Genomic DNA, 20,351 nt, shown 5'->3' on the forward strand with positions numbered 1-20,351 from the left:
TCAGAAGTAGGCTCCTCCGTGCCAAGAACATCTCATTTAATCCTTGCAACCATCCTGCAGGCTCTGTGGTATTACTCTCCCCATTTTACAGATGAGTTTGAAAAAGATGAAGCAGATTGTCCAGGGCCCTGCAGATGGAATGACGCTCAAACTCTCACTCTTAACCCCTGCGTCTTGGAAGAGGTGTGCTGGAGCTGAGGCCTGATGGAGTAGTAGGAGTTTCCCAAGGGACAAGGAGGGAGGGGGCGACACCGACATTTGCCAAGACCCGTCTTTCCATCGGCAGGGTCTGAAGTGCTGGTGGTCTGTAGCCTGCCTCCTTACCTCTTGCCCAGGGCCTCTCACAGCTCTTCCGGCCCTCGTCCTGTCCCAGGGCCCCTCATTTCACAGACCCTGCCTTTCCCACCCCCTACTGGTGACAGCCGACTGATCTGATGGATTTGTCCAGCGACTGAGCTGGGGGTGGGGTGGGAGAGGGCCTGTTCCTGATCCCCGGGGAACCACTGCCCACGCTCCCCAGGCCTTCCCAGCACAACCCTGCCCCCATCCACACCTCCCCACTGCGTGGCCTCTTCTTATCCCAGGAGCGACCCTGCAAAGCAAGTCATCCCAGAGAAGTGAGGGTGTGCCTGAATCACCAAGCGCATAAGCAGCTGAGCTAAGGCTCAGACCCACAGGCCTGGGGTCTCAGACCATGGCGGTCCCCTGAGCTTGGACAAACCACAGAGTACTTTTCTATCCTTGGGCTCTGGTTTGCAGGGCACCACAGGACAGATCAAGGGAGAAGGAGGGTTGAGCACTAGCAGTCTTGGGCAAATACAGTTTATAACCCAGGGTGTGGCCGTGTGCCGGAGTCAGCTCACACTGGCTCCCGAGAGCCACCTGTGAAAGTCTCTGGAATCAAAGCCAGTTGATATTACCTTGGAAGCTTTGAGCCTGCCCTGATGGGACTTTTTACACTATGAAAATTGGCAGTCTACCTCTGTGTCTCCCACTCCCACAGACAGAGCTGGTTGTGAAGCATATTTACCAGCACATGACTGTCCAGAGGGCCCGACTCCTGGCTCCCCAGGGGGCTTCTGGGTTCTCTCAAGCTCCCAGCCCTATCTGGGGATCTTGGGGGAGTCCTTCTTTCTCAAAATCCATAGATATCTCCCACTTGCCACCAGTGAAAGTTCAAACTCTTCCCCTGGGCTTTCCGGCCCCAGCATCAGGCCCAGGCAATCTTCCTAGCTGCACCTTGACTGTTCCCTTGGTGCCCCCATGCTTGAGCCAAACAAGAACAGATGATGCTTGCCAAAAAGGCCCTTGCTTCCTTAGTTTCCTGCTGCTGCGACAGCCGCATCTTTGCTCATGCTATTCCCTTTTCCCAAAATGCCTTTCCCCTAACTCTGCCTCTTGAAATCATCTCCAGCCTGCAAGGCTCATTCACAATTGGTGTTCAATCAATGTTTCTTGGCTGAATGGGAGGGAGTGTGGACGAAGGCTCCACAACCAGGACTGACCTGGTGGTGCCTTGGTGAAGGCCAAGACCCTGTGAAACCCTGCATCCAATCCTCTGCCTCAGGACAGAGACACCCCGAAATTTCCTGCCTTCTCTAGCTTGCTTGCAGTCTCCCAAATAATGGGGTGTTAATGGAGGACAGACTGGTCACTGCTTCACAGGTAGCAAAAACAGAAACCAACTTGAACCATCCAGGTTACCTGGAAACCAATCCTTTCATTCTGTGGTCAGTCTCAAACTCCTCTGCATCCTTCAAAACCCATCCCAGGTACTGCCTCCATTGAGAGGTCTTTCCCAGTTAGAAGTCCTCCATTACCCCCTTGCCCCTGTGCCCTGCACACACTGATCATTGCACTCATGGCACAGGGTGGTGCTTATCTGTCTGTCCATCACCCCACTAGACCATAGCCAGAGGAGACAGAGCCTTATTTAAGGCTTTATCCTCAGGCTGGTGCCCAACAGGCTTAGGAGGTGCTTGTTGAACTAACTTGAAATGACTCCATCACTGTCAGCCAAGTCATCCTCCACTATCTTTGGGCCTCAGTTTTCCCCTCTGGATATGCCAGACTTAGACAGGGTCATTTCCAAAGACATTCTGCCTCTCCCATTCTGGGATTCTGTGATATGCCCCACTCTTTATCCATCTCTAATCTTCAAGTCTCCTTCCCTAAGCTGCAAGCCTTCCAGTGGGTGATGTCCCTTCCTTGGCTGCCTTCACCAGCACCACCTCACCCTACAGACCACAGCAGTCTCTCCTTAGACCCCTGAACTCCAGTTTTCAGGGTGCTCTCTTCTCTCAGACTGTGGACTCCTCTGAAACCCTTTCAGAGGCTTCTCCTGCCCACCCCAGGCCTGGCTCACCAGCCAAGTTGCACAGTCAACACCCATAAGTGCCCATCAATGGGCTGTGATGGAGTGGCCGGGGCTTGTGGGGCCTTTGGAGAGTTGGCAGAGTTCCTGTTCAGACAGGCCTGGGAGCTGCCTGCCTATCACAGTGCGGGTGGAGCGTCCCCTCAAGCCCCCAGGACAAACAGCCACATCCCATTCTCTGCTTATTTCACTCAGACCTTCAGAGGGTGTGTGTGCAGGAGCGCGACAGGCTGCTGCCCCTTCCTCCCCATCTCACAGAGGGACACAGTGGCTATGTGGCCGCTGTACTCTCCCCAATTTCTGCTTTCTTCTCTATCTCCCAAGCACACCCAGAGACAGATGCATGTGCACATACGTATGCACACACATACACACATGCACACACATATGCACACACATACACACGTACACACACGCGCACACACACACAGATGCATGCACAGGCACAGAGGGTCGTGAGCCCCCGTATCAGTCACCCTGCACTGACATTTGGAGCACAGGGAGTTGTCCATGTGCCATCCAGGTGTGTTGACCCCAGGGAAGACCATGTGGGGCTGTGAGAAGGGGCTCCCAGTCCCTCATCAGTCTTGAAACCCCCCACCCTAAGTAAGGCATCGCCGTGCAGCAGGAAAGCAGCCTACGCAGCCTCCAACCCTGGCTCTGTGTCTCTGTCTAAATCACCCAGGTCCCCACTGTTCTCATGTGGTAACCCCCTGCATCTCTAGCGCGTCTCTCTCTCTCTCTCTCTCTCTCTCTCTCTCTCTCGCACACAAGGTAGGAACACACAGAACAAGCTGCGGGATGTCAAAAGGGGCGGTCAGTGGGCCAGGACATCCCAGAAAGCTCCAGGGAGTTGGGGCTTTCAGCGACGCAGATACGATGGCTTACAACCCAGACTGTGGCACCTCCTCCCCTAAGAGCTAGCTGGATGATCTTTAGCAAAATCCTAACCTCTGTATATCTCAGTTTTCCTCTCTAGAATACGGCGGTGGGTAATAGCGCCACCTTGTAAGGTGGTTATGATTAAATGCATTTGATGTCCACCACATTGTGGCATGCAGTAAGGGCTCAATAAACATTGGCTGCTGCTGTTATAAGTGTGGAGGGGGGTGTCCGGTGTCCTTGCCTATGAGCCCGTGCTGTGCTGGGTGCTGGGTAAGACACCGAGGAGTTCATAAGGATGGGGAGGGGCAGACAGGGAGCCAGCTGCTCACAGGCCTGGGGTGGCGGAGGTGGGGGAATGTGTGTGTGCACATGTGCATATGAGCATTTGTTTCTGGGTGTGCTGCAGGAGCAAATGAGGATGGTTGAGGGGCCAAGCCCTGATGGAGGAGGATCGGGAGCTGTGACAGGCCCCACATGAGGCCAGATGTGGTCTCAACAGCACAGCGAGAGGAGGGAGCTCTGGGCAGAAGGAATGGCCTGGGAAAAGGTGTGGACAGTGAACTGTGGCCAAGAAGGACGTGCTGTGGAAGCCGCCAGCTTCAGGACCACCCCCACTGAGCAGAGAAGGACAGAGATCTCCTTGAGCTGCTCTTGACCCCTGCCCCACATGGGTGACACGCCTCCATTTCACGCCTCTACACCTTTGTCCATGCAACCCCTCCCACAGTCACATCCTCTGAGAAGAACACGAACTCAGCGTGCTTACCTAGAACTACAGGTGCCCCTCACCCAGCATGGGAGCACTCTGAGGCCTGCAGGTAGGAGGAACTCAATAGAGACTAGTTGATGAATGAATGAACGAATGAATGGACCACCTGTAACCCCCTAGATGCTAACGAGTCACCTGAGGACTGGCGTCATCCCGCACCCTATGCCATCTCGCACACCACGACACACCGCACAGTCCCCAGGGACACGGACACACAGCCGGCAGGTCATCACCATCCAGTGAGCCTCGCCACCCAGGCCACATGGAAAGCCACTGTCTCTCCATGCACGCCCCTCCCCGTCCATCCATCCACCCACCCACACACACTTTCCCTCTTGCCTGGGGCAGCTGGGAGGGGGAGCTGGGGCAAGGCAGGGCCAGAGAAGCCTCAGAGGCAGCCGGGGTAGGAGACTGGGGGAGGCTGGGAAAGTCCGGGCTGTCTCTTCTGGGGGGCGGTGGGCGGTGTGGTGGGGCGCTCGCAGGGATGGGGGGAGGGAGGAGGGTCGCCAGCCCAGTACAGCTGCGTCCCCTCCCCAGCAGCCTGCCTGGGCACAGAAAGGCCTCTTTGTTCTCCGCCTTTAAAGGGTAAGAGAAACACTTATGCATGGCAAATTAGCCCAAAAATGTATTTCTCTAAAACACCCAATTGTCTCACCAGGCCTGCAGCTGCAGGGAAGTTCCAGGGAGCCAGGGGAGGGGGCGGCTTTGGGGTGACCCTGGGGGACAGAGAGAGGCGGTGGGGAAAGAGGGGCCATCCCGCCTTCCCTCCTCTGCTCTCAGAATCTCACAGTTGCAGAAGGGCACAGCTGGGGAGGGCCCTGGGATCATGGAGACCGGCCCCTGGTGTTATAGAGGGGGAAACTGAGGCCCAGAGAGATGGTCTGCCTGGCCTCAGGTCACACAGCAGAGTGAGTGCTGGCTGGTGGCAGAGAAAGGGCTGGGTCCTGGGTCTGTTGGCCTCTTTCATCTGTTCTCACTTGTCCATGCTTGGGTCAAGCAAGCCAGCTGCCCTGGGCAGGAGGGAGAGAGAGGGAAACTGAGTGTTCTGCTCAGAAGCTGCCTATTCAGGGCTTCAGTGCTCAGGAAGATGGACAAGGCACCAACCAAGCCTCCTCCCCAACCTGGTGCCCGCCTACCAGGCATCTGAAGGCCAGCCTTCTGGGGCAAGGGGGCATCCAGGCAGGGGCACCTGAGGAGAGTCCTCTGCCAAAACCTTCTCCCAAGAGCAGGCAGCAGAGCCCGTCTTATTCAGCAAACTGAAACCCAAGTGCATGAGGGGAAGATTCCAGGGCCCTCTGAGGAGCACATTCTCCAGTTGACTTCTAAATTCAGTCATTGATTTTAGAGCATCTGTTGAGCACTCCTGAGTCCATCCTATGTAGAAGACAGAAGGGAGAAGAGATGGTCTCAGCCCTGGGGAGGATGTCAACTTGGTGCAGTGAGTTTCATACATAGGAAACACCATGCTGGCCATGAAAAGTGCCCAAAAGAGGGTGCAGATTGAGTGCCCTGGATCCTGTGTTCAGCTCTGGTGAGACCATCAGCAACCTGGGCTCAGTTTGTGCATCTGTACAATGGGGTGATGATATCCACCCAGCAGGACTGTCGGGAGGAGTCAGCGGGAGGAGATGCTGAAAGAGCCTAGGCCGTGGGCCAGTGCCTAGGAGGGTCTCAGCACTGTGTATTCCAGCCCCCAGAGAAGTCTGGAAATGAGAGAGATGGGAGAAGGGCGTGGGCAGGGAAACAAGGGGGGCTGTCAAGGAATGTGTGAATGTTGGGACTGTGAGTGTGAATGTGTGTTTGTGATTGTGTCTTTGAGTACGTGTGTGTATATGAGTCAGTGTGTGCACACGTGTATCTGAGTTGTGGGCATGCGCATGCATGTATATTGTGATTGTGTATGACTGCATGTGTGTGTATGTGTGTGATTGTGTGTATAATTGCATGTGTGTATGTGCATGTGTGCTGTGATTGCATCTATATGTGTTTGTGTGTTGTGGGAGTACATGAGTGCCTGTGTGTGTGTGTGAGCAAGTGAGTGCACATGTGTCAACGTGAAGGGACCATATTTGGGAACATCTCTTGGGAGGGAGACTGAGCTAAGCCCTGAAATGGTCAAATATATGAAGAGGCCAAGCTGCCTAGGGAATGTCCTCTTGAGTGGCTGGAGGGACCAGGACACCAAGAGACGGAAGGGACCTCCAAGAGGCCCGGAGATGCCAAGAAAGGAGAAAGCTGCTGTGGGGTGGAGGCCTCAGCTCCACCTGGCTTCCCTGACATTCCAGGCATCCCTGGTGCAAGGTGGCACCAATGGTTGAGCCAGCCCCTGGGGTGAAGCAAGACCCTCCCCTCCACTACTAAGAATCTCCATGGCTTCCTCTTCCCTCCATGGACTCCTCTGCATAGTCCACAGCACCTTGCACGACCCCTCCAGGGTCCTGCCCACCCTGCAGGAGCAGGCAGAGTCTCTGAGCTACTCTGCCCAGTCCTCTCCCACTGCCAGCCTCCTTGGTTCCCTGAACTTTGGCCAGACCAAATCACACTCTCAAATCATGCCCTCAGATGCACCACCTTCCCTTGACCCTCCACACCTGCACGGATTGCACCCCCACCTCCCAGACCTGGTCTGCCTGGGGCATTCTCAGTCAGCACCAAGTGTCCATCCTTCCCATGTTTGTCCCTGCCCCTGCCCTCCTGCACCCCATAATGTCTTGTGCCCCCACAAACATCTGTTACAGTCCTCTCAGCATGCTGTAGCTTACAAAACCATGATCCCTAAGACCGAAAACCAAGGAAAACTTGTCAAAGAATTCTCTTTATAAAAGTCACCAGGAATTGAAAGCAGGGACTCAAACAGATAATCTGACCACACGTATTCATAGCAGCATCATTCGTAATAGCCCAAAGTAGAAACAACCCAAATGTCCATCGATAAATGAATAAACAAAATGTGCTATATCCATATAATTTATTATTCAGTCATAAAAAGGAAATTCTGACACACGCCACAACATAGATTAAACTTGAAGACATTATGCTAAGTGAAATAAACTAGAAATAAAAGAACAAATATTATATGATTCCATTTTTCTAAGGTCCCTAGAGTAGTCAAAATCATAGAGACAGGGCCAGGCGCAGTGGCTCATGCCTGTAATCCCAGCACTTTGGGAGGCCAAGGCGGATGGATCACCTGAGGTCAGGAGTTCGAGACCAGCCTGACCAACATGGTGAAACCCCGTCTCTACTAAAAATACAAAAAATTAACCAGGCATGGTGGCGGGCACCTGTAATCCCAGCTACTCGGGAGGCTGAGGCAGGGGAATTGCTGGAACCCAGGAGGAGGAGGTTGCAGTGAGCTGAGATCACACCATTGCACTCCAGCCTAGGCGACAGAGTGAGAATTCGTCTCAAAAAAAAAAAAAAAAAAAAAAAAATTAGCCAGGCGTGGTGTTGCGCACCTGTAATCCCAGCTGCTCGGGAGGCTGAGGCAGGGGAATCACTTGAACCTGGGAGGCAGAGGTTGCAGTGAGCCAAGATCATGCCAGTGTACTCCAGCCTGGGCGACAGAGTGAGACTCCATCCCAAAAAGAAAATAAAAAATCATAGAGACAGAAAGTAGAATGGGGATCTCCAGGGGCTGGAGCTAAGGGAGTTAGTGTTTAATGGGCATAGAGTTTCAGTTTGGGAAGATGAAAAAGTTCTGTGGATGGATAGTGGTAATGGATGTACCACAATATGAATGCACCTAGTGCCACAAAACTGTACACTCAATAATATAGTTAATATGGGAAATTTTAGGCTACATATATTTTGCCACACACACAAACTTACTGAAAAAAAAAAGGCACCAGTCCCACACAGTTTGATGAGGAAGACCTTTTCATAGATTTTAAGAAACAGTTTTCAGGCCTTGTAGCCTGTTGATAACAGAAGACAAGCAGACATCACTGACGTCCTTCAAGCAGATGCCGGATCTCTTCTCCCCAGAGTCCCAGCGCCAGGTGTAGGTGAGATGGGTGCACAGTGACGTGTGCTGATAAACAAATGCCTTCTATGACTAGGTCCCCTGCCAGACCCCACTGCCATCTGGGAAAACCACTCTGGAGGCACCCTCCCCCCAGTCCCTATCACAGCCCAGGAGTCTTCAGAGACGGCTGGGACACCCCAAGGGGAACACAAAATGGCCCAGTGGGGCACAGAAGGAGAATCTCAGTGCTTATTTCTGTTTGTTTGTCTGTTTCTTCAGAGACAGAGTCTTGCTCTTGTTGCCCAGGCTGGAGTGCAATGGCACGATCTCGGCTCACTGCAACCTCCGCACCCTGGGTTCAAGCGATCCTCCTGCCTCAGCCTCCCGAGTAGCTGGGATTACAGGTGCCCACCACCACGCCTGGCTAATTTCTTATATTTTTAGTAGAGACAGGGTTTTGCTATGTTGGCCAGGCTGGTCTTGAACTCCTGGCCTCAAGTGATTCTCCTGCCTCAGCCTCCCAAAGTGCTGGGATTACAGGCATGAGCCACCTCATCTGGCCCACTTATTTCTTTTTTTTTATTTTTACTCTCATTATTTTAAAACTTCTACTTTGTGCATGTTGAGCATAGTAGAACATGTATATAACTTAGAAATAAACAGATAATGCCTTGAGATTTTACTTAAGAACTAAACAGATTCTTCTCTTTCTTCTTTTTTTTTTTTTTGAGACAGCGTTTCACTCCTGTTGCCCAGGCTGGAGTGCAGTGACGCAATCTCGGGTCACTGCAACCTCTGCCTCCGGGTTCAAGCAATTCTCCCGCCTCAGCCTCCTGAGTAGCTGGGATTACAGGCATGTGGCACCACACCCAGCTAATTTTGTATTTTTAGTAGAGACGGGGTTTCACCATGTTGGTCAGGCTGGTCTCAAACTCCTGACCTCAGGTGATCCACCTGCCTCGGCCTCCCAAAGTTCTGGGATTACAGGTGTGAGCCACCACGCCCAGCCAGATTCTTAGAAATTCTGTGAGATATACTCTGCTATCCAAAACTCAGGACCCAAATATATTCAATAATGGCTTCAATACTCAAATGCCTCTGATTCATACTATCCAAACTCAGGAGGCAAACTTTTTTTTTTTTTTGAGACAGTCTCCCTCTGTCACTCAGGCTGGAGTGCAGTGGCACGATCTCAGCTCACTGCAACCTCTGCACCCCGGGTTCAAGTGATCCTCCTGCCTCAGCCTTCCGAGTAGCTGGGATTACAGGCACCCACCACCATGCCTGGCTAATTTTTGTATTTTTAGTAGAGATGGGGTTTCACCATGTTGGCCAGGCTGATCTCGAACTCCTGACCTCAAGTGATCTGCCCGCCTTGGCCCCCAAAGTGCTGGGATTACAGGCGTGAGCTACTGTGCCCGGCCCAAAATCGATTTTTCAAATGAGGAATATCTGTCCATATTCTGGGACTCTGTGCCCCACATTTTTACTGAGAAGGATGCATAATCAACAAGGTTGGCCAGGTGCAGTGGCTCACGCCTGTAATCCCAGCACTTAGGGAGGCTGAGAAGGGAGGATCACTTAAGCCCAGGAGTTTGAGACCAGCCTGGCCAACATGGTGAAACCCCATCTCTATTAAAAATATAAAAATTAACTGGGCGTGGTGGCGCTTGCCTGTAATCCCAGCTACTTGAGAGGCTAAGGTGAGAGGATCACCTGAGCCTGGGAGGTCAAGGCTGCAGAGAGCCGTGATCGCGTCACTGTACTCCAGCCTGGGCTCAAAAAAGAAAAAGGTCAGAGACAGCTGCTTAGACCATTGGAGTACTGAAGTCTTGTGTCCTCCTTTAACAGATGGGAGAAATGAGATTCTGTCATTCTCACTTCACCCCCAGGAGACAGATGCTATTACCCACCAGAGTTTTTCTTATCAAACCACAAGAAAGAGCTTGGCAAAGGCAGCCCCATGGCCAAGTTCCCTCTCTATCAGCAAGTTCTGGGCCACCCTCACCACATACGCACTCTGCCTGGCCAATTCCTCCTCACCTATGAGCCTTGGTTCAAGGTCAGCAACTCCAGGAAGCCTTTCCTGGTGCCTTCCCCAGCCAGGCACTCCCTCAGCCTGGGCCTTCCCTTGCTGGCTGTCTTCCCCTCAGAAGCAGTGTGCACCCCAGGAAAGGTCCACATGGGACTCTCCTCTGTGCCCTGGATGCTTTGCTGAGGGCCTGGTACACAGTAGAGGCCCAGCCAGTGGCCGTGAGCAAAGGGACAGGAGTAACCGCAAAAGAGCCTCACACTAGGCAGCACACACAAGTGTGGGACTGGGAGGCCGCTCAGGTCCCTCCTAGCCCTGATACCCAATCATGACCCTGATTGCAAGTAAGTGAATGTGCAGCTGACCCTGGATGGTTATAGCACAGAAGAACCAAGAAAACCATGGCAATGAGAGAGGGTGGAGGTGGAGGGGAAAAGGTGGCAGGAAACCTTCTGATCCCACCCGACTTCTTTGTGTTTTGGTGTTTTATTTTAGACAGTCTCACTCTGTTGCCCAGGCTAGAGTGCAGTGGCATGATTATAGCTCACTGCAGTCTTGATCCCCTGGGCTCAAGAAAGCCTCCCACCTCAGCCTCCCAAGGAGCTGGGACTACAGGTGTGCATCACCACGCTTAGCTAAATTTTCTTTTAATTTTTAGTAGAGGCCGGGCACAGTGGCTTATGCCTGTAATCCCAGCACTTTGGGAGGCCGAGGCCGGTGGGACCAAGAGATCGAGACCAGCCTGGCCAACGTGGTGAAACTCCGTCCCTACTAAAAATAAAAAATAAATTAGCCAGGTGTGGTGGTGCACACCTATAATCCCAGCTACTCGGGAAGCTGAGGGAGGAGAATTGCTTGAAACCGGGAGGAGGAGGTTGCAGTGAGCCGAGGTTGCACCACTGCTCTCCAGCCTGAGAGACAATATGAGACTCCATCTAAAAAAATTTTTTTAAATATGTATATATATGTATATATATGTGTGTGTGTGTGTGTGTGTATGTATGTATATTTAGCAGAGACAAGGTCTCGCTGTGTTGCCCAGGCTGATCTCGAACTCCCAGACTCAAGCAATCCTCCCACCTCAGCTTTCTAAAGTGCCGGGATTATAGGTGTGAGCCACCACGCCCGGCCCACCTAGACCTGGACTTCTGGTTTTTTTGTTTGTTTGCTTCTTCTGTTTTTTTTTTTCAGACAGAGTTTTGCTCTTGTTGCCCAGGCTGGAGTGCAATAGCATGATCTCGGCTCACTGCAACCTCTGCCTCCTGGGTTCAAGTGATTCTCCTGCCTCAGCCTCCTGAGTAGCTGGGATTACAGGCATGCGCCACCACGCCCCGCTAATTTTGTATTTTTAGTAGAGATGGGGTTTCACCATGTTGGTCAGGCCGGTCTCGAACTCCCAACCTCAGGTGATCCATCTGCCTCCATCTCCCAAAGTGCTGGGAGAGTACAGGCATAAGCCACCATGCCCAGCCCCACCAGACTTCTTAAAAGGCCAGTGAAGACATGGACTGCTGTGGGCCCTGCCCACGTGAGGAGGGAATGCCACCTTCTCCCAGACAACAGCCTGATTTCCCTGGTGCCGCCCCCCCCCCCCGCCCGACCATGTCCACCCTCCCTCTCTCTGCCTTGGGCAGATCTATTTCCTGGGCAGATTCCTGTGAACCGGGCCATTTTCAGGGTGTGCTTGGGGGATCAGGAAGGGTAGGTGTGTGATCCACGGGGTCATGACCGCATCTGTCATCTGAGGGGCTCACTCCCCAACCGCCCCCAAGGAGGTCCTTGCGAGGCCATGGACTGCTCCAGGGCAGGCTGCTCCTGGGGTGTCTCCAGCTGCTGGGCAGTAGTCACAGGCTCTCAGCTGATGGTTGCCCAGGGCACAGATGCCAGTCATGTGGGGATGGCCAGGACCCTTGGGGAATGTCAAGCCCGGGGGCTGAAGAAGTGGCAACAGCAGCTTAGGAATGGGGGATGTGGAGGGTATCATCTTACCCCTACTCTGACCCCGCCCACAGCCACACTGTGCCCCAAACATGTGTCAAGTCCCTATCACTCCAACACAGACACCCACACACATGCACACCTTCCCAGTCCACCGACACACAGCCACGTGCACAGGGAAAGGCCCAGGTGCTCCCACACCTCCTTCTCTCCTGGTCCAACCTCTTCCACCCCCTCCCTCCACGGCTCACTCTTCTCCACATTAGCCATGTTTCCCAGCCCCAAAGCATCCCGAGGATCTTCTGGAAATCCTGACGCCACTGGCCTGGTTCTCCCTGGAGAGCGGGGGATTTCATGTGCCCGAGCCATCCTGGCCCTCCAGAGGCCAATCTCTTCCCTGAATCTGACCCCAACCTCCCCAGCTCTCCCGCACCACACACTGGCCTCCTCCCATGGGCTGCCTGGAGAGAGGACACCCTCCTGCATCTGGCCTCATCTCCCCACTGCTGAACCTACGGGCACATCCTGGTGCTGCCTGCTCTGGTGATAACTTCCAGAGACTGGGGTCTACCACAGAAAACTTTGGTGGACTCTCAGCAGGGAGAAGATGCAAAAACTGCACATGCAGGAGTCAGCCCAGCCTGGGCCACCTCACAGTCAAAACACAGGCTCAGACGGAGTCCTGACCGCAGCCCAGCCCCAGATGGAGCCATGACACTAGTTAGAGATTGTCCATCAGAATTCGGTGATAGCCTGAGGCCTTGACCCCACTCTAAGCCTGAGGCCTGACCCTGACCCTGACCCCTCCTTCAGCTTGATTCTAAATCTAAAATGACACTTATGAGCCTTGATCTTGGTCACAAACTGGACCCTGATCCTGAAACCAAAAATGAATATTTACTCTACAGACCCCAGAGTGAACCATTATCCTAAGTCCAGAATGAACGCTTACCCTATCTCTGACTCTGTCTATAAACTGAGCCCTGTTCCAAATCCTTCATAGCCCTGATCCTAACCCTACACTGAACCCTTAACCTGGCTCAAGCCTAAGCCCTGATCTTGACTTCAGACTGAGCCTTTGCACTCTCCCAGAATGACCTTTCACCCCAGCCACAGATGAGCCCTGGTTTCGATCACAGCCTGAGCCCTTGCTCTGGCCTGAGTCCCCACTCTAAGCCAATCCTCTCAGCAAACTCTGCCCTCCATCATATAAGGGATGGTCCCCACCGGTTTCCCAGGACAGAAATTCCTAGCTGAAGCCCAGGAGAATCTGGATAATGTTCCACCTTATGGCCACGTTATAGGGCCCATATGATAGCCTCTGCTATGTGGCAGGAGGGCAGGGACAATCATGCCCATTTTACATGTGAGGAAACCAATTCTCAGGGAGGCTTAGCTTGTTCCATATGGTTCCAATGAGTAGAACTGGAACCAAAGGGTAGAAGCTGCAGGGAGACAGAGTTCAGAAAGAACTTCCCAAAAGCCTGGGCTGGGCAAGGACAGAGCAAGCCATGTGAGGAGTGAGCTCCATGTCACTGGAGCTGTGCCAGCGGGGGCGGGTGACTTCTTGGCTGATGCTACAGAGAGACCTACAGGAAGTTGCAGGGAGAGGCCACAGCCTCAGAGGGCCCCTCCAGCCCTGAGATGCTGACGGTACTACATGACCCGTTCAGGTGCTCTGAGCTCTTCCCTACAACCTGGACATAGCCCTAGATACAGCCCAGACTGCCAGATCTGGAAGGACCCTACAGCCCATTACCTGAAGAGGGAGAGACCCACAGGCCCAGAGATGGCGAACAACTTGGGAGCCCTTGGCAGAACCAGGTGGTACCAGGGCCCACCCTCCCCTACTGAGGTTCTTCTCAGCTCCTGCCCCCGCATCTGGACCAGGCCCAGCTGGGAGACAGACCCCCAGAGCCAAGCTGACATTGAGCACGATCACTCTGGGGGCAGTTCAGGGTTTTCTGTCCTAGTGTGAGCCCCCTATTCTACCCGAGGCTCAGACGCACAGACCCAGGACTAGGAAAGGCAGGTCATCATTTCCAAAACCCCAGAGGAGCCTTTCTTCCCCAGCACCCCAGTTTTGCAGCCTTTGGGCACCCAGACCTAGAGAGGCTGCCTTGGGTGGCACAGCAAGGCCAGGGCACACGAGGATGCAGACCCCAGACCCTGGCACCTGTCCCGCTCAGGCACGGCCCCACAGCTGCCTCAGGAGGGCTGGAGAGTGGTGGGGGGACCTGGTGCCAGGCAGCAGAGGCTGGGGTGGGGGGCTGGCTGGTCCCTTGCGCTGCCCCCCAGCACCCCGGCCTGGCTCCATCTCTCCCGGCCGCCCAGCTGCCGGCACATCCGCCCAGGCCCAGACATCAATCCACACCAGGCCCTTGCTCTGCTCTTTCTTTTCTGCCCTCCTCTTCCCTCCCCAGCTTGTATTTTTTTTTCCTTCTCTCTCTCTCTCTCTATTCCAACATGTCATTACAGTAGAAACAAAAAGCGCGGGGACAATGCGGGCATTGACGGCGGCCCCCTCCCGCCCCCTCCCCCCGCGGTGCGTGCCAGCACTCTTTCCACCCGCCCAGGGCTGGAACCGCTGCCAAAGGAGCCCTGCTCATAAACAAGAGGAACCAGATAAACCAGGAACACAATAGAGGGATTTGTTGCACTTAGAATGGTGGGAACAATGTCAACGTCGCGCGCAGCTGCTTCTAAGCCCCCACCCCACCAAGTCCTGCCAAGCAGCCCCCTCGCCCCCAAGCCCCTCTGATTTATGAAAGGTCAGAGGGCATCATGGCTAAAGGGCCCCTTCCTCACATCCCTCGTTAACCCTTCGGACACAATGGTCCCTTCTCTGGGAGGTGGCGGATGGGGGCGTGTGTCAAGCGCAGCACTTCCTGGAGCATCCCGGGGACAGCTGGTGGAGGCACAGAGGGAGGAGCAGGCTCCCAAATGCCTTTGGGCTGGGGCTTTGTCCAGAGTAATGCTCATTGGAGGAGGCCTTCTGAAGTGACCCCCAAGGGTGTGGTCAGAGACATGATGATGACCCCAGGCTTTGGCCCAGCTGTGCCTTTGAGGGCAAAACAGATTCGCTGATGCCCCAGTGGGTGCTGAGTCCCTGGCCAGACGCAGGGGGTGTAAGGCTGAGCAAGACATAGCCCCTAATGTGAAGGGAACATAGAAGATGAGTGTGTAGGAGCCCAGGGCAGTGGGCCTGACACTGGTGGTGTGGGCTAGAGAGTAGGGAAGACCATTGGGGGAGAGTTCCAGGAGGGGCGGATGCTTGAGCAGAGGAGGCCACACAAGCAAAAGCACAATGGGCAGTACCAGCAGAGGCTGAGACTCAGATGCGCCCCCACCGCCACTTATGAGACCTGGGGTCCTTTCCCACTGCTCCATCAGTAAAATGAGGATAATAATAATACCTATCTCACAGAAACTTGGGAAGTTAAGTAAACAAACAAAAATAAGGCACTTAGAACAGAGCCTGGCACATGGTTAAGGTTAGACAGGTGTGGCTGTTGGTGGTGGTGGTGTTGTTGCTATCATGGATTCTCACAACTCCGCTGTCTTTCTATCATGGCCCCCACAGAGGGGGCAGCTGAGGCTGGGACACCTCTCAGGTCATATAGCTGCATTTACAGAGCCAGGATTCCAACCCAGGGATCCTAACTCCAAATCCAGGAACCTTTCCTGCCTATTCAACTGCTTTGGATGGGGGACCCAAAAGCAGAAATCTGGGATTGAGGGAGAGAGGAGTGCTCAAGGAGCTATTCCAGAGTTGATCCCAAAACAGGTCTCACCCTGTCTTCCTTCCCCCAGATCACATCGAGTCCAGTTAGCTCCTTCAGGTTCAAGCTCAAACTAGATGAAGGAAGACACATGGGAAAGTCTCCTGTTCACCTACCTCTCACCTCTGCCGAGCAGGGGCTCCTGACAACACCCTGAGCCTCTCTGCTCCCCAAAAACCATCCCCACCACCCCCGATGGAGCCTCAGGCCCCTTCCATGGGCACCAACTCTTTCTCCAACAGAAGTTTGACGTTCATAATAATCACTAACACTCCAGTCCTTGAGGAAATCCTGTCAGCTCTACCTTCAAAGCACACCAAGAATATCCAGTCTCACTTCTATTCAACACTGTATTAGAAGTCCTAGCCAGAGGCCGGGTGCGGTGCTCACGCCTGTAATCCTAGCACTTTGGGAGGCTAAGGCGGGTGGATCTCAAGGTCAGGAGTTCGAGACCAGCCTGATCAACATGGTGAAACCTCGTCTCTGTTAAAAATACAAAAATTAGCCGGGTGTGGTGGCGGACACCTGTAATCCCAGCTACTTGGGAAGCTGAGGCAGGAGAATGGCATGAACCCAGGAGGCAGAACTTGCAGTGAGCCAAGATCGCACCACTGCACTCCAGCCTGGGCGACAGAGCAAGACTCCATCTCAAAAAAAAAAAAAAAAAAACATACAAAAATACAAAAATTAGCCAGGCCAGGCCCAGTGGCTCACACCTGTAACCCCAGCACTTTGGGAGGCCGAGGCAGATAGATCACGAGGTCAAGAGATTGAGACCATCCTGGCCAACCTGGTGAAACCCCATCTCCAATAAAAATACAAAAAATTAGCTGGGCATGGTCCTGTAGTCCCAGCTACTTGGGAGGCTGAGGCAGAAGAATCACTTGAACCCGGGAGGCAGAGATTGCAGTGAGCCGAGATCGTGCCACACTAAGTCTCTGTCTCAAAAAAAAAAAAAAAAAAAAATTAGCCTGGCGTGGTGGTGGGTGCCTGTAATCCCAGCTACTCAGGAGGCTGAGGCAGGAGAATCACTTGAACCCAGGAGGCGGTAGTTGTGATGAGCCGAGATAGCGCCACTGCACTCCAGCCTGGGCAACAAGAGAGAGACTCTGTCTCAAAAAAAAATAAAAAAAATAAGTCCCAGCCAGAGCAATAAGGCAAGAAAATGAAAAAAAAGGCATACAGAGTGGAAAGGAAGAAGCAACACTGTCTTTATTCACAAACAACATAATCATCTATACAGAAAATCCTAAGTAATCTACAAAAAATCTATTATACATGAGTTTAGCAAGGTTGCAAGATAGAAGGTGAATACAAGTCAATTATATTTCTTTCTTTCCTTTTTTTTTTTTTTTTTTTGAGACAGAGTTTCACTCTTGCTGTCGAGGCTGGAGTGCAATGGCACTATATCGGCTCACAGCAACCTCCACCTCCCAGGTTCAAGCCATTCTCCAGCCTCAGCCTCCAGAGTAGCTGGGATTACAGGCATGCGCCATCACGCTCAGCTAATTTTGTATTTTTAGAAGAGACAGAGTTTCTCCATGTTGGTCAGGCTGGTCTCGAACTCCCAACCTCAGGTGATCTGCCCACCTCAGCCTCCCAAAGTGCTGGGATTACAGGCGTGAGCCACCGTGCCCAGCCACAAGTCAATTATATTTCTATATGCAAGCAACAAACAACTAGAAATTACTTTTTAAAATATTTAAAACCACATCACAAAACATGAAATTTTTAGGGATAACTTGGGGATAAATTTGTATTATAAATATGTCAGAATGAAACTGAAGAATGTGGAGAGAGAATAAGGTGACCTAAATAACTTTGTGTAATGGTGTTTTTACTAGATACTGTACAGCTAAAGACAAAAAGAACTATACACAAACACTGTATGCTAGCTAGTAAATTTGTTTTTGACAAGGGTATAATTTAGAAATTCTGAGACCATTTTACATGTACACAGAGTTTGTACAGATAGGTAAATATGCTATAGATAATGACAGCAAGATTTCTCTCTGCTTAAGAAAGAAGTCACAACTGACGGGGCATGGTGGCTCACGCCTGTGATCCCAGCACTTTGGGAGGCCAAGGCGGGTGGATCACCTGAGGTCAGGAGTTCGAGATCAGCCTGGCCAACATGATGAAACCCCGCCTCTACTAAAAATACAAAAATTAGCCAGGCATGGTGGCATATGCCTGTAATCTCAGCTACTCAGGAAGCTGAGGCAGTAGAATCACTTGAAACCGGGAGGCAGAGTTTACAGTGAGCCAAGATCATGCCACTGCACTCCAGCCTGGACGACAGTGAGAATCTGTATGAAAAAAAGAAAAAGAAAGAAAGAAAAGAAAGGAAGGGAAGAAAGGGAAGGAAGTCATAACTAAGCAATGAGGGAGTGCTAGAATAAGTTCTGTGGGGCAGGAGGTGCAGCTTCATTTCCATCTCCTTGAGTGAGAACTGGACTTAGTGACTCACTTCTGATGGATAGAATATGAAGATAGCTGTTTTTACAGTGGAGCAGACACCATCTTAACTCAGAGGTCTGGCTGACATCACCATGAATAAGACATATCAATATCACGTGCCCCCTGCAATGACGTGATGACAAGGGCAATCACCTCTGTGGTGTTCTTCCCCAAAATCCACACCCTCATTTGAAAAAACACCAGAGGGCCAGCGCGGTGGCTCACGCTTGTAATCCCAGAACTTTGGGAGGCCGAGGCGGGCGGATCACGAGGTCAGGAGATCGAGACCACGGTGAAACCCCGTCTGTACAAAAAATACAAAAAATTAGCCGGGCGTGGTGGTGGGCGCCTGTAATCCCAGCTACTCGGAGAGGCTGAGGCAGGAGAATGGCGTGAACCCAGGAGGCGGGGCTTGCAGTGAGCCGCGATTGCGCCACTGCACTCCAGCCTGGTTGACAGAGCGAGACTCCATCTCAAAAACAAAAACAAAAACAAAAAAACACCAGAAAAAAACAAGTTGAGGGACATGCTACAAAATGCCTGACTTGTACACTTCAAAAATGTCCAGGTCATGAAACATAGGAAAGAGAATAGAGGAACTGTCAACAGTTAGGGGGAGACCTGGGAGATATGGTGAGTAAATGTAATGTGGGATTCTGGTTTGGATCCTGGAACAACGACATTAATGGAAAAACTGAGGAAATCTGAATAAAGACTGTACTTCTGTTATAGTATTTTACCAATGTTAATTTCTTAGTAAGTGTATCATAGTTATGTAAAATCTTAACATAGAGGAAGCTGGGTAAAGGATATATGGGAATTTTTTGTACTGCCTTGGCAACGCTTCTGTAAATCTAAAATTATTTCAAACTAAAAAGTAAAAACAGGCCAGGTGCGGTGGCTTACATCTGTAGACCCAGCACTTTGGGAGGCCAAGGCAGGAGGATCACTTGAGGCAAGGAGTTCGAGACCAGCCTGGCCAATATGGCAAAATCCTCTCTCTACTAAAAATACAAAAATTAGCTGAGCATGGTGGTGGGTATCTGTAATCCGAGCTACTGGGGAGGCTGAGGCACAAGAATCGCTTGAACCCAGGAGATGGAGGTTGCAGTGAGCCAACATTGTGCCACTGCACTCCAGCCTAGGCAACAGAGCGAGAGTCTGTCTCAAAAAAAAAAAAAAAAAAAAGTATAAAAATATAAAATACTTAGGGATAAATAGGGATAAATTTAACAAAAGATGTGAAGACCTCTACATGAAATTTATAAAATATTACTGATTACTTGGTGCTTTATTATGCTGAAAAAAGAAATAAAATTTTAAATAAATAAATGTTGCCAAAAGAAATTAAGGAAGACATAAATAAATGCAGAGATATGCCACATTCATGGATCAAAAAAACTAAACATTGCTGAGATATCAATTCTCCCCACATTGTCCTATAGATTTAATTCAATCCCAGTAAAGAAAAAAAAATGCCAGCAAGCTTTTTTTGAAGAAATTAACAAGCTGATTTTGAAATTTATATGGAAATGCAAAGGATCCAGACTAGTACAGGAATTTTGAAAAGAAGAACAGAATTGGAGGACTTCTACTACTTGATCTCAAGATTTACAAGCCTGTAATAATCAAGTCAGTGTAGCATTGACATAAAGGCATACATCAGTGGAAAAATAAAAAGCCCAAGAATAGACCCACACATGTGGTCAACTGATTTTCAACTAAGGTGTAAGAGATAAGTCAATAGGGAAGGAACAGTCTTTTCAATAAATAGCACTCAAACAATTGAATAAGCATGTGTATAAAAAAAAAGAACCATAACCTTTATCTAACAACATATTTTTAAAAATTAACTCGAAACAGATCACAAGGCTGGGTGCAGTGGCTCACACCTGTAATCCTAGCACTTTGGGAGGCCAAAGCAGGTGGATTACTTGAGCCCAGGAGTTCAAGACCAGCCTGGGCGATATAGCAAAACCTTGCCTCTACAAAAAAAATACAAAAATTAGCTAGGCATGGTGCGAATGCCTATAGTCCCAGCTACTCGGGAGGCTGAGGTGGGAGGATCACTTGAGCCTGGGAGATCGAGGCTGTAGTGAGCTGTGATCATTCCACTGCACTCCAGCCCGAGTAACAAAACAAGA

This window comes from Nomascus leucogenys, chromosome 7b, assembly GCF_006542625.1.
Source record: "Nomascus leucogenys isolate Asia chromosome 7b, Asia_NLE_v1, whole genome shotgun sequence".
Classification (NCBI taxonomy): domain Eukaryota; kingdom Metazoa; phylum Chordata; class Mammalia; order Primates; family Hylobatidae; genus Nomascus; species Nomascus leucogenys.